This window comes from Cervus elaphus, unplaced genomic scaffold, assembly GCF_910594005.1.
Source record: "Cervus elaphus unplaced genomic scaffold, mCerEla1.1, whole genome shotgun sequence".
In the NCBI taxonomy this organism is placed as follows: Eukaryota; Metazoa; Chordata; class Mammalia; order Artiodactyla; family Cervidae; genus Cervus; species Cervus elaphus.
The window spans coordinates 1,825,150-1,840,464 of record NW_025316781.1 but is presented as its reverse complement, the minus strand read 5'-3'; positions in this window follow the sequence as shown (position 1 = coordinate 1,840,464).

Sequence of the window (15,315 nt, the reverse complement as noted above, 5' to 3'; positions counted from 1 at the left end):
CATCTCGAGTTGATTTTTGGTCCACGGAGCTCTTTCGTGTTGCTACAGTGACCTCAGGATCCCTCAACCTTGAAACAGTGTTCTTGGGGTTTCTCTGGAGTGCCATCAAGGAAATCAAGGCTCCTTTCATGTGTGATGTGCAACACGGAATTGCTCTGGACGCAGTGCAGGGGAATCGGGCCTCATCTCGCGGCGAGGGGGAAGTCTCATGGTTTTTCTCGAGTTGCGGCGGGAACCTGGGGTATATTCTCGAGTTACGACGGGGATGGCCCTTCCACCCAAGTGTTTCTTCAGCGACGTCAGGACTCCTGCCTAGTTGCGAGGGACAACTCGGGATTCTGCTCGAGGCTTGGCAGGGCAATTGGGACGCCTCTCCAGCTGAGGCGGGAGACCAATGGTCCCTTTCCACGTGCCACAGGAATCCTGGGACTCCTATCACGTTTCACGAGGAGTCAGGCATCGTCTCCTTTGGAGGCACTGATCTCCGCGTACCTCTGGAGTTTTCAAAGGATGTGAGGCCTCCGGTCGCGATGAGGTGGGGAACTAGGTCTGTCTCTGTGGTCTCCACAGGGGATTCAGACATCCTTTCGTCTTGGGAGATGCAAGACGAGCCTGCATTCAAGTCACTGCAGGGATATCCGGCCTTATTTCGAGTCAGGTCATCGCGGTGTCCATTCCACTTGAGGCCGCAAACTCAGGGTCCCTCTCACATAGCTAGAGCTGAGAGTAGCCTCCTCTTGAGGTGCTTGTGGTAAGGTGGTATTCCTCTGGAGTCGAAGCCAGGGACTAACCTCTCATCTCGAGTTGATTTTTGGTCCACGGAGCTCTTTCGTGTTGCTACAGTGACCTCAGGATCCCTCAACCTTGAAACAGTGTTCTTGGGGTTTCTCTGGAGTGCCATCAAGGAAATCAAGGCTCCTTTCATGTGTGATGTGCAACACAGAATTGCTCTGCACGCAGTGCAGGGGAATCGGGCCTCATCTCGCGGCGAGGGGGAAGTCTCATGGTTTTTCTCGAGTTGCGGCGGGAACCTGGGGTATATTCTCGACTTACGACGGGGATGGCCCTTCCACACACGTGTTAGTTCAGCGACGTCAGGACTCCTGCCTAGTTGCGAGGGACAACTCGGGATTCTCCACGAGGCTTGGCAGGGCAATTAGAACGCCTCTCCAGCTGAGGCGGGAGACCAAGGGTCCCTTTCCACGTGCCACAGGAATCCTGGGACTCCTGTCAAGTTTCACGAGGAGTCAGGCATCTTCTCCTTTGGAGGCACTTATCTCCGCGAACCTCTGGAGTTTTCAAAGGATGTGAGGCCTCCGGTCGCCATGAGGTGGGGAACTAGGTCATTGTCTGTGGTCTCCACAGGGGATTCAGACATCCTTTCGTCTTGGGAGATGCAAGACGAGCCTGCATTCAAGTCACTGCAGGGATATCCGGCCTTATTTTGAGTCAGGGAATCGCGGTGTCCATTCCACTTGAGGCCGCAAACTCAGGGTCCCTCTCACATAGCTAGAGCTGAGAGAAGCCTCCTCTTGAGGTGCTTGTGGTAAGGTGGTATTCCTCTGGAGTCGAAGCCAGGGACTAACCTCTCATCTCGAGTTGATTTTTGGTCCACGGAGCTCTTTCGTGTTGCTACAGTGACCTCAGGATCCCTCTAGCCTTGAAACAGTGTTCTTGGGGTTTCTCTGGAGTGCCATCAAGGAAATCAAGGCTCCTTTCATGTGTGATGTGCAACACGGAATTGGTCTGCACGCAGTGCAGGGTATCGGGCCTCATCCCGCGGCGAGGGGGAAGTCTCATGGTTTTTCTCGAGTTGCGGCGGGAACCTGGGGTATATTCTCGAGTTACGACGGGGATGGCCCTTCCACCCACGTGTTTGTTCAGCGACGTCAGGACTCCTGCCTAGTTGCGAGGGACAACTCGAGATTCTCCTCGAGGCTTGGCAGGGAAATTGCGACCCCTCTCCAGCTGAGGCGGGAGACCAAGGGTCCCTTTCCACGTGCCACAGGAATCCTGGGACTCCTATCAAGTTTCACGAGGAGTCAGGCATCGTCTACTTTGGAGGCACTGATCTCCGTGTACCTCTGGAGTTTTCAAAGGATGTGAGGCCTCCGGTCGCGATGAGGTGGGGAACTAGGTCTTTCTCTGTGGTCTCCACAGGGGATTCAGACATCCTTTCGTCTTGGGAGATGCAAGACGAGCCTGCATTCAAGTCACTGCAGGGATATCCGGCCTTATTTCGCGTCAGGGCATCGCGGTGTCCATTCCACTTGAGGCCGCAAACTCAGGGTCCCTCTCACATAGCTAGAGCTGAGAGTAGCCTCCTCTTGAGGTGCTTGTGGTAAGGTGGTATTCCTCTGGAGTCGAAGCCAGGGACTAACCTCTCATCTCGAGTTGATTTTTGGTCCACGGAGCTCTTTCGTGTTGCTACAGTGACCTCAGGATCCCTCTAGCCTTGAAACAGTGTTCTTGGGGTTTCTCTGGAGTGCCATCAAGGAAATCAACGCTCCTTTCATGTGTGATGTGCAACACGGAATTGCTCTGCACGCAGTGCAGGGGAATCGGGCCTCATCTCGCGGCGACGGGGAAGTCTCATGGTTTTTCTCGAGTTGCGGCGGGAACCTGGGGTATATTCTCGAGTTACGACGGGGATGGCCCTTCCACACACGTGTTTCTTCAGCGACGTCAGGACTCCTGCCTAGTTGCGAGGGACAACTCGGGATTCTCCTCGAGGCTTGGCAGGGCAATTGGGACGCCTCTCCAGCTGAGGCGGGAAACCAAGGGTCCCTTTCCACGTGCCACAGGAATCCTGGGACTCCTATCAAGTTTCACGAGGAGTCAGGCATCGTCTCCTTTGGAGGCACTGATCTCCGTGTACCTCTGGAGTTTTCAAAGGATGTGAGGCCTCCGGTCGCGATCAGGTGGGGAACTAGGTCTTTCTCTGTGGTCTCCACATGGGATTCAGACATCCTTTCGTCTTGGGAGATGCAAGACGAGCCTGCATTCAAGTCACTGCAGGGATATCCGGCCTTATTTCGCGTCAGGGCATCGCGGTGTCCATTCCACTTGAGGCCGCAAACTCAGGAACCCTCTCACATACATAGAGCTGAGAGAAGCCTCCTCTTGAGGTGCTTGTGGTAAGGTGGTATTCCTCTGGAGTCGAAGCCAGGGACTAACCTCTCATCTCGAGTTGATTTTTGGTCCACGGAGCTCTTTCGTGTTGCTACAGTGACCTCAGGATCCCTCTAGCCTTGAAATAGTGTTCTTGGGGTTTCTCTGGAGTGCCATCAAGGAAATCAAGGCTCCTTTCATGTGTGATGTGCAACACGGAATTGCTCTGCCCGCAGTGCAGGGGAATCGGGCCTCATCTCGCGGCGAGGGGGAAGTCTCATGGTTTTTCTCGAGTTGCGGCGGGAACCTGGGGTATATTCTCGAGTTACGACGGGGATGGCCCTTCCACCCACGTGTTTGTTCAGCGACGTCAGGACTCCTGCCTAGTTGCGAGGGACAACTCGGGATTCTCCTCGAGGCTTGGCAGGGCAATTGGGACGCCTCTCCAGCTGAGGCGGGAGACCAAGTGTCCCTTTCCAAGTGCCACAGGAATCCTGGGTCTCCTATCAAGTTTCACGAGGAGTCAGGCATCGTCTCTTTGGAGGCACTGATCTCCGCGTACCTCTGGAGTTTTCAAAGGATGTGAGGTTATCGGTCGCGATGAGGTGGGGAACTAAGTCTTTCTCTGTGCTTTCCACAGGGGATTCAGACATCCTTTCGTCCTGGGAGATGCAAGACGAGCCTGCATTCCAGTCACTGCAGGGATATCCGGCCTTATTTCGAGTCAGGGCATCGCGGTGTCCATTCCACTTGAGGCCGCAAACTCAGGGTCCCTCTCACATACCTAGAGCTGAGAGAAGCCTCCTCTTGAGGTGCTTGTGGTAAGGTGGTATTCCTCTGGAGACGAATCCAGGGACTAACCTCTCATCTCGTGTTGTTTCTTGGTCCACGGAGCTCTTTCGTGTTGCTACAGTGACCTCAGGATCCCTCTATCCTTGAAACAGTGTTCTTGGGGTTTCTCTGGAGTGCCATCAAGGAAATCAAGGCTCCTTTCATGTGTGATGTGCAACACGGAATTGCTCTGCATGCAGTGCAGGGGAATCGGGCCTCATCTCGCGGCGAGGGGGAAGTCTCATGGTTTTTCTCGAGTTGCGGCGGGAACCTGGGGTATATTCTCGAGTTACGACGGGGATGGCCCTTCCACACACGTGTGTGTTCAGCCAGGTCAGGACTCCTGCCTAGTTGCGAGGGACAACTCGGGATTCTCCTCGAGGCTTGGCAAGGCAATTGGGACGCCTCTCCAGCTGAGGCGGGAGACCAAGGGTCCCTTTCCACGTGCCACAGGAATCCTGGGTCTCCTATCAAGTTTCACGAGGAGTCAGGCATCGTCTCCTTTGGAGGCACTGATCTCCGCATACCTCTGGAATTTTCAAAGGATTTGAGGCCTCCTGTCGCAATGAGGTGGGGAACTAGGTCTTTCTCTGTCGTCTCCACAGGGGATTCAGACACCCTTTCGTCTTGGGAGATGCAAGACGAGCCTGCATTCCAGTCACTGCAGGGATATCCGGCCTTATTTCGAATCAGGGCATCGCGGTGTCCATTCCACTTGAGGCCGCAAACTCAGGGTCCCTCTCACATACCTAGAGCTGAGAGAAGCCTCCTCTTGACGTGCTTGTGGTAAGGTGGTATTCCGCTGGAGTCGAAGCCAGGGACTAACCTCTCATCTCGAGTTGATTTTTGGTCCACGGAGCTCTTTCGTGTTGCTACAGTGACCTCAGGATCCCTCTAGCCTTGAAACAGTGTTCTTGGGGTTTCTCTGTAGTGCCATGAAGGAAATCAAGGCTCCTTTCATGTGTGATGTGCAACACAGAATTGCTCTGCACGCAGTGCAGGGGAATCGGGCCTCATCTCGCGGCGAGGGGGAAGTCTCATGGTTTTTCTCGAGTTGCGGCGGGAACCTGGGGTATATTCTCGAGTTACGACGGGGATGGCCCTTCCACCCACGTGTTTCTTCAGCGTCGTCAGGACTCCTGCCTAGTTGCGAGGGACAACTCGGGATTCTCCTCGAGGCTTGGCAGGGCAATTGGGACGCCTCTCCAGCTGAGGCGGGAGACCAAGTGTCCCTTTCCAAGTGCCACAGGAATCCTGGGTCTCCTATCAAGTTTCACGAGGAGTCAGGCATCGTCTCCTTTGGAGGCACTGATCTCCGCGTACCTCTGGAGTTTTCAAAGGATGTGAGGCTATCGGTCGCGATGAGGTGGGGAACTAAGTCTTTCTCTGTGCTTTCCACAGGGGATTCAGACATCCTTTCGTCCTGGGAGATGCAAGACGAGCCTGCATTCCAGTCACTGCAGGGATATCCGGCCTTATTTCGAGTCAGGGCATCGCGGTGTCCATTCCACTTGAGGCCGCAAACTCAGGGTCCCTCTCACATACCTAGAGCTGAGAGAAGCCTCCTCTTGAGGTGCTTGTGGTAAGGTGGTATTCCTCTGGAGACGAATCCAGGGACTAACCTCTCATCTCGTGTTGTTTCTTGGTCCACGGAGCTATTTCGTGTTGCTACAGTGACCTCACGATCCCTCTATCCTTGAAACAGTGTTCTTGGGGTTTCTCTGGAGTGCCATCAAGGAAATCAAGGCTCCTTTCATGTGTGATGTGCAACACGGAATTGCTCTGCATGCAGTGCAGGGGAATCGGGCCTCATCTCGCGGCGAGGGGGAAGTCTCATGGTTTTTCTCGAGTTGCGGCGGGAACCTGGGGTATATTCTCGAGTTACGACGGGGATGGCCCTTCCACACACGTGTTTGTTCAGCCACGTCAGGACTCCTGCCTAGTTGCGAGGGACAACTCGGGATTCTCCTCGAGGCTTGGCAAGGCAATTGGGACGCCTCTCCAGCTGAGGCGGGAGACCAAGGGTCCCTTTCCACGTGCCACAGGAATCCTCGGTCTCCTATCAAGTTTCACGAGGAGTCAGGCATCGTCTCCTTTGGAGGCACTGATCTCCGCATACCTCTGGAATTTTCAAAGGATTTGAGGCCTCCTGTCGCGATGAGGTGGGGAACTAGGTCTTTCTCTGTCGTCTCCACAGGGGATTCAGACACCCTTTCGTCTTTGGAGATGCAAGACGAGCCTGCATTCCAGTCACTGCAGGGATATCCGGCCTTATTTCGAATCAGGGCATCGCGGTGTCCATTCCACTTGAGGCCGCAAACTCAGGGTCCCTCTCACATACCTAGAGCTGAGAGAAGCCTCCTCTTGACGTGCTTGTGGTAAGGTGGTATTCCTCTGGAGTCGAAGCCAGGGACTAACCTCTCATCTCGAGTTGATTTTTGGTCCACGGAGCTCTTTCGTGTTGCTACAGTGACCTCAGGATCCCTCTAGCCTTGAAACAGTGTTCTTGGGGTTTCTCTGTAGTGCCATGAAGGAAATCAAGGCTCCTTTCATGTGTGATGTGCAACACAGAATTGCTCTGCACGCAGTGCAGGGGAATCGGGCCTCATCTCGCGGCGAGGGGGAAGTCTCATGGTTTTTCTCGAGTTGCGGCGGGAACCTGGGGTATATTCTCGAGTTACGACGGGGATGGCCCTTCCACCCACGTGTTTCTTCAGCGACGTCAGGACTCCTGCCTAGTTGCGAGGGACAACTCGGGATTCTCCTCGAGGCTTGGCAGGGCAATTGGGACGCCTCTCCAGCTGAGGCGGGAGACCAAGTGTCCCTTTCCAAGTGCCACAGGAATCCTGGGTCTCCTATCAAGTTTCACGAGGAGTCAGGCATCGTCTCCTTTGGAGGCACTGATCTCCGCGTACCTCTGGAGTTTTCAAAGGATGTGAGGCTATCGGTCGCGATGAGGTGGGGAACTAAGTCTTTCTCTGTGCTTTCCACAGGGGATTCAGACATCCTTTCGTCCTGGGAGATGCAAGACGAGCCTGCATTCCAGTCACTGCAGGGATATCCGGCCTTATTTCGAGTCAGGGCATCGCGGTGTCCATTCCACTTGAGGCCGCAAACTCAGGGTCCCTCTCACATACCTAGAGCTGAGAGAAGCCTCCTCTTGAGGTGCTTGTGGTAAGGTGGTATTCCTCTGGAGACGAATCCAGGGACTAACCTCTCATCTCGTGTTGTTTCTTGGTCCACGGAGCTATTTCGTGTTGCTACAGTGACCTCACGATCCCTCTATCCTTGAAACAGTGTTCTTGGGGTTTCTCTGGAGTGCCATCAAGGAAATCAAGGCTCCTTTCATGTGTGATGTGCAACACGGAATTGCTCTGCATGCAGTGCAGGGGAATCGGGCCTCATCTCGCGGCGAGGGGGAAGTCTCATGGTTTTTCTCGAGTTGCGGCGGGAACCTGGGGTATATTCTCGAGTTACGACGGGGATGGCCCTTCCACACACGTGTGTGTTCAGCCATGTCAGGACTCCTGCCTAGTTGCGAGGGACAACTCGGGATTCTCCTCGAGGCTTGGCAAGGCAATTGGGACGCCTCTCCAGCTGAGGCGGGAGACCAAGGGTCCCTTTCCACGTGCCACAGGAATCCTGGGTCTCCTATCAAGTTTCACGAGGAGTCAGGCATCGTCTCCTTTGGAGGCACTGATCTCCGCATACCTCTGGAATTTTCAAAGGATTTGAGGCCTCCTGTCGCGATGAGGTGGGGAACTAGGTCTTTCTCTGTGGTCTCCACAGGGGATTCAGACACCCTTTCGTCTTGGGAGATGCAAGACGAGCCTGCATTCCAGTCACTGCAGGGATATCCGGCCTTATTTCGAGTCAGGGCATCGCGGTGTCCATTCCACTTGAGGCCGCAAACTCAGGGTCCCTCTCACATACCTAGAGCTGAGAGAAGCCTCCTCTTGACGTGCTTGTGGTAAGGTGGTATTCCTCTGGAGTCGAAGCCAGGGACTAACCTCTCATCTCGAGTTGATTTTTGGTCCACGGAGCTCTTTCGTGTTGCTACAGTGACCTCAGGATCCCTCTAGCCTTGAAACAGTGTTCTTGGGGTTTCTCTGGAGTGCCATGAAGGAAATCAAGGCTCCTTTCATGTGTGATGTGCAACACAGAATTGCTCTGCACGCAGTGCAGGGGAATCGGGCCTCATCTCGCGGCGAGGGGGAAGTCTCATGGTTTTTCTCGAGTTGCGGCGGGAACCTGGGTTATATTCTCCAGTTACGACGGGGATGGCCCTTCCACACACGTGTTTGTTCCGCCACGTCAGGACTCTTGCCTAGTTGCGAGACACAACTCGGGATTCTCCTCGAGGCTTGGCAAGGCAATTGGGACGCCTCTCCAGCTGAGGCGGGAGACCAAGGGGCCCTTTCCACGTGCCACAGGAATCCTGGGACTCCTATCAAGTTTCACGAGGAGTCAGGCATCCTCTCCTTTGGAGGCACTGATCTCCGCGTACCTCTGGAGTTTTCAAAGGATGTGAGGCCTCCGGTCGCGATGAGGTGGGGAACTAGGTCTTTCTCTGTGGTCTCCACAGGGGATTCAGACATCCTTTCATCTTGAGATTTGCAAGACGAGCCTGCATTCAAGTCACTGCAGGGATATCCGGCCTTATTTCGCGTCAGGGCATCGCGGTGTCCATTCCACTTGAGGCCGCAAACTCAGGGTCCCTCTCACATACCTAGAGCTGAGAGAAGCCTCCTCTTGAGGTGCTTGTGGTAAGGTGGTATTCCTCTGGAGTCGAAGCCAGGGACTAACCTCTCATCTCGAGTTGATTTTTGGCCCAAGGAGCTCTTTCGTGTTGCTACAGTGACCTCAGGGTCCCTCTAGCCTTGAAACAGTGTTCTTGGGGTTTCTCTGGAGTGCCATGAAGGAAATCAAGGCTCCTTTCATGTGTGATGTGCAACACGGAATTGCTCTGCACGCAGTGCAGGGGAATCGGGCCTCATCTCGCGGCGAGGGGGAAGTCTCATGGTTTTTCTCGAGTTGCGGCGGGAACCTGGGGTATATTCTCGAGTTACGACGGGGATGGCCCTTCCACCCACGTGTTTCTTCAGCGACGTCAGGACTCCTGCCTAGTTGCGAGGGACAACTCTGGATTCTCCTCGAGGCTTGGCAGGGCAATTGGGACGCCTCTCCAGCTGAGGCGGGAGACCAAGTTTCCCTTTCCAAGTGCCACAGGAATCCTGGAACTCCTATCAAGTTTCACGAGGAGTCAGGCATCGTCTACTTTGGAGGCACTGATCTCCGCGTACCTCTGGAGTTTTCAAAGGATGTGAGGCTATCGGTCGCGATGAGGTGGGGAACTAAGTCTTTCTCTGTGCTTTCCACAGGGGATTCAGACATCCTTTCGTCCTGGGAGATGCAAGACGAGCCTGCATTGAAGTCACTGCAGGGATATCCGGCCTTATTTCGAGTCAGGGCATCGCGGTGTCCATTCCACTTGAGGCCGCAAACTCAGGGTCCCTCTCACATACCTAGAGCTGAGAGAAGCCTCCTCTTGAGGTGCTTGTGGTAAGGTGGTATTCCTCTGGAGACGAATCCAGGGACTAACCTCTCTTTTCGAGTTGATTTTTGGTCCACAGAGTTCTTTCGTGTTGCTACAGTGACCTCAGGATCCCTCTATCCTTGAAACAGTGTTCTTGGGGTTTCTCTGGAGTGCCATCAAGGAAATCAAGGCTCCTTTCATGTGTGATGTGCAAGACGGAATTGCTCTGCACGCAGTACAGGGGAATCGGGCCTCATCTCGCATCGAGGGGGAAGTCTCATGGTTTTTCTCGAGTTGCGGCGGGAACCTGGGGTATATTCTCGAGTTACGACGGGGATGGGCCTTCCACCCACGTGTTTGTTCAGCCACGTCAGGACTCCTGCCTAGTTGCGAGGGACAACTCGGGATTCTCCTCGAGACTTGGCAGGGCAGTTGGAACGCCTCTCCAGCTGAGGCGGGAGACCAAGTGTCCCTTTCCACGTGCCACAAGAATCCTGGGACTCCTATCAAGTTTCACGAGGAGTCAGGCATCGTCTCCTTTGGAGGCACTGATCTCCGCGTACCTCTGGAGTTTTCAAAGGATGTGAGGCCTCCGGTCGCGATGAGGTGGGGAACTAGGTCTTTCTCTGTGGTCTCCACAGGGGATTCAGACATCCTTTCTTCTTGGGAGATGCAAGACGAGCCTGCATTCAAGTCACTGCAGGGATATCCGGCCTTATTTCGAGTCAGGGCATCGCGGTGTCCATTCCACTTGAGGCCGCAAACTCAGGATCCCTCTCACATACCTAGTGCTGAGAGAAGCCTCCTCTTGAGGTGCTTGTGGTAAGGTGGTATTCCTCAGGAGTCGAAGCCAGGGACTAACCTCTCATCTCGTGTTGATTCTTGGTCCACGGAGCTCTTTCGTGTTGCTACAGTGACCTCAGGATCCCTCTAGCCTTGAAACAGTGTTCTTGGGATTTCTCTGGAGTGCCATGAAGGAAATCAAGGCTCCTTTCATGTGTGATGTGCAACACAGAATTGCTCTGCACGCAGTGCAGGGGAATCGGGCCTCATCTCGCGGCGAGGGGGAAGTCTCATGGTTTTTCTCGAGTTGCGGCGGGAACCTGGGGTATATTCTCGAGTTACGACGGGGATGGCCCTTCCACACACGTGTTTGTTCAGCCACGTCAGGACTCTTGCCTAGTTGCGAGACACAACTCGGGATTTTCCTCGAGGCTTGGCAAGGCAATTGGGACGCCTCTCCAGCTGAGGCGTGAGACCAAGGGTCCCTTTCCACGTGCCACAGGAATCCTGGGACTCCTATCAAGTTTCACGAGGAGTCAGGCATCGTCTCCTTTGGAGGCACTGATCTCCGCATACCTCTGGAGTTTTCAAAGGATTTGAGGCCTCCTGTCGCGATGAGGTGGGGAACTAGGTCTTTCTCTGTGGTCTCCACAGGGGATTCAGACACCCTTTCGTCTTGAGAGATGCAAGACGAATCTGCATTCCAGTCACTGCAGGGATATCCGGCCTTATTTCGAGTCAGGGCATCGCGGTGTCCATTCCACTTGAGTCCACAAACTCAGGGTCCCTCTCACATACCTAGAGCTGAGAGAAGCCTCCTCTTGACGTGCTTGTGGTAAGGTGGTATTCCTCTGGAGTCGAAGCCAGGGACTAACCTCTCATCTCGAGTTGATTTTTGGTCCACGGAGCTCTTTCGTGTTGCTACAGTGACCTCAGGATCCCTCTAGCCTTGAAACAGTGTTCTTGGGGTTTCTCTGGAGTGCTATGAAGGAAATCAAGGCTCCTTTCATGTGTGATGTGCAACACACAATTGCTCTGCACGCAGTGCAGGGGAATCGGGCCTCATCTCGCATCGAGGGGGAAGTCTCATGGTTTTTCTCGAGTTGCGGCGGGAACCTGGGGTATATTCTCGAGTTACGACGGGGATGGCCCTTCCACACACGTGTTTGTTCAGCCACGTCAGGACTCTTGCCTAGTTGCGAGACACAACTCGGGATTCTCCTCGAGGCTTGGCAAGGCAATTGGGACGCCTCTCCAGCTGAGGCGGGAGACCAAGGGTCCCTTTCCACGTGCCACAGGAATCCTGGGACTCCTATCAAGTTTCACGAGGAGTCAGGCATCGTCTCCTTTGGAGGCACTGATCTCCGCGTACCTCTGGAGTTTTCAAAGGATGTGAGGCCTCCGGTCGCGATGAGGTGGGGAACTAGGTCTTTCTCTGTGGTCTCCAGAGGGGATTCAGACATCCTTTCATCTTGGGAGATGCAAGACGAGCCTGCATTCAAGTCACTGCAGGGATATCCGGCCTTATTTCGCGTCAGGGCATCGTGGTGTCCATTCCACTTGAGGCCGCACACTCAGGGTCCCTCTCACATACCTAGAGCTGAGAGAAGCCTCCTCTTGAGGTGCTTGTGGTAAGGTGGTATTCCTCTGGAGTCGAAGCCAGGGACTAACCTCTCATCTCGAGTTGATTTTTTGTCCACGGAGCTCTTTCGTGTTGCTACAGTGACCTCAGGATCCCTCTAGCCTTGAAACAGTGTTCTTGGGGTTTCTCTGGAGTGCCATCAAGGAAATCAAGGCTCCTTTCATGTGTGATGTGCAAGACGGAATTGCTCTGCACGCAGTGCAGGGGAATCGGGCCTCATCTCGCGGCGAGGGGGAAGTCTCATGGTTTTTCTCGAGTTGCGGCGGGAACCTGGGGTATATTCTCGAGTTACGACGGGGATGGCCCTTCCACCCACGTGTTTGTTCAGCGACGTCAGTACTCCTGCCTAGTTGCGAGGGACCACTCTGGATTCTCCTCGAGGCTTGGCAGGGCAATTGGGACGCCTCTCCAGCTGAGGCGGGAGACCAAGTGTCCCTTTCCAAGTGCCACAGGAATGCTGGGACTCCTATCAAGTTTCACGAGGAGTCAGGCATCGTCTCCTTTGGAGGCACTGATCTCCGCGTACCTCTGGAGTTTTCAAAGGATGTGAGGCTATCGGTCGCGATGAGGTGGGGAACTAAGTCTTTCTCTGTGCTTTCCACAGGGGATTCAGACATCCTTTCGTCCTGGGAGATGCAAGACGAGCCTGCATTGAAGTCACTGCAGGGATATCCGGCCTTATTTCGAGTCAGGGCATCGCGGTGTCCATTCCACTTGAGGCCGCAAATTCAGGGTCCCTCTCACATACCTAGAGCTGAGAGAAGCCTCCTCTTGAGGTGCTTGTGGTAAGGTGGTATTCCTCTGGAGACGAATCCAGGGACTAACCTCTTTTTTCGAGTTGATTTTTGGTCCACAGAGTTCTTTCGTCTTGCTACAGTGACCTCAGGATCCCTCTAGCCTGGAAACAGTGTTCTTGGGGTTTCTCTGGAGTGCCATCAAGGAAATCAAGGCTCCTTTCATGTGTGATGTGCAAGACGGAATTGCTCTGCACGCAGTACAGGGGTATCGGGCCTCATCTCGCATCGAGGGGGAAGTCTCATGGTTTTTCTCGAGTTGCGGCGGGAACCTGGGGTATATTCTCGAGTTACGACGGGGATGGCCCTTCCACCCACGTGTTTGTTCAGCCACGTCAGGACTCCTGCCTAGTTGCGAGGGACAACTCTGGATTCTCCTCGAGGCTTGGCAGGGCAATTGGAACGCCTCTCCAGCTGAGGCGGGAGACCAAGGGTCCCTTTCCACGTGCCACAAGAATCCTGGGACTCCTATCAAGTTTCACGAGGAGTCAGGCATCGTCTCCTTTGGAGGCACTGATCTCCGCGTACCTCTGGAGTTTTCAAAGGATGTGAGGCATCCGGTCGCGATGAGGTGGGGAACTAGGTGTTTCTCTGTGGTCTCCACAGGGGATTCAGACATCCTTTCGTCCTGGGAGATGCAAGACGAGCCTGCATTCAAGTCACTGCAGGGATATCCGGCCTTATTTCGAGTCAGGGCATCGCGGTGTCCATTCCATTTGAGGCCGCAAACTCAGGATCCCTCTCACATACCTAGTGCTGAGAGAAGCCTCCTCTTGAGGTGCTTGTGGTAAGGTGGTATTCCTCAGGAGTCGAAGCCAGGGACTAACCTCTCATCTCGTGTTGATTCTTGGTCCACGGAGCTCTTTCGTGTTGCTACAGTGACCTCAGGATCCCTCTAGCCTTGAAACAGTGTTCTTGGGATTTCTCTGGAGTGCCATGAAGGAAATCAAGGCTCCTTTCATGTGTGATGTGCAAAACAGAATTGCTCTGCACGCAGTGCAGGGGAATCGGGCCTCATCTCGCGGCGAGGGGGAAGTCTCATGGTTTTTCTCGAGTTGCGGCGGGAACCTGGGGTATATTCTCGAGTTACGACGGGGATGGCCCTTCCACACACGTGTTTGTTCAGCCACGTCAGGACTCTTGCCTAGTTGCGAGACACAACTCGGGATTTTCCTCGAGGCTTGGCAAGGCAATTGGGACGCCTCTCCAGCTGAGGCGTGAGACCAAGGGTCCCTTTCCACGTGCCACAGGAATCCTGGGACTCCTATCAAGTTTCACGAGGAGTCAGGCATCGTCTCCTTTGGAGGCACTGATCTCCGCATACCTCTGGAGTTTTCAAAGGATTTGAGGCCTCCTGTCGCGATGAGGTGGGGAACTAGGTCTTTCTCTGTGGTCTCCACAGGGGATTCAGACACCCTTTCGTCTTGAGAGATGCAAGACGAACCTGCATTCCAGTCACTGCAGGGATATCCGGCCTTATTTCGAGTCAGGGCATCGCGGTGTCCATTCCACTTGAGTCCGCAAACTCAGGGTCCCTCTCACATACCTAGAGCTGAGAGAAGCCTCCTCTTGACGTGCTTGTGGTAAGGTGGTATTCCTCTGGAGTCGAAGCCAGGGACTAACCTCTCATCTCGAGTTGATTTTTGGTCCACGGAGCTCTTTCGTGTTGCTACAGTGACCTCAGGATCCCTCTAGCCTTGAAACAGTGTTCTTGGGGTTTCTCTGGAGTGCTATGAAGGAAATCAAGGCTCCTTTCATGTGTGATGTGCAACACACAATTGCTCTGAACGCAGTGCAGGGGAATCGGGCCTCATCTCGCATCGAGGGGGAAGTCTCATGGTTTTTCTCGAGTTGCGGCGGGAACCTGGGGTATATTCTCGAGTTAAGACGGGGATGGCCCTTCCACACACGTGTTTGTTCAGCCACGTCAGGACTCTTGCCTAGTTGCGAGACACAACTCGGGATTCTCCTCGAGGCTTGGCAAGGCAATTGGGACGCCTCTCCAGCTGAGGCGGGAGACCAAGGGTCCCTTTCCACGTGCCACAGGAATCCTGGGACTCCTATCAAGTTTCACGAGGAGTCAGGCATCGTCTCCTTTGGAGGCACTGATCTCCGCGTACCTCTGGAGTTTTCAAAGGATGTGAGGCCTCCGGTCGCGATGAGGTGGGTAACTAGGTCTTTCTCTGTGGTCTCCAGAGGGGATTCAGACATCCTTTCATCTTGGGAGATGCAAGAAGAGCCTGCATTCAAGTCACTGCAGGGATATCCGGCCTTATTTCGCGTCAGGGCATCGTGGTGTCCATTCCACTTGAGGCCGCACACTCAGGGTCCCTCTCACATACCTAGAGCTGAGAGAAGCCTCCTCTTGAGGTGCTTGTGGTAAGGTGGTATTCCTCTGGAGTCGAAGCCAGGGACTAACCTCTCATCTCGAGTTGATTTTTGGCCCACGGAGCTCTTTCGTGTTGCTACAGTGACCTCAGGATCCCTCTAGCCTTGAAACAGTGTTCTTGGGGTTTCTCTGGAGTGCCATCAAGGAAATCAAGGCTCCTTTCATGTGTGATGTGCAAGACGGAATTGCTCTGCACGCAGTGCAGGGGAATCGGGCCTCATCTCGCGGC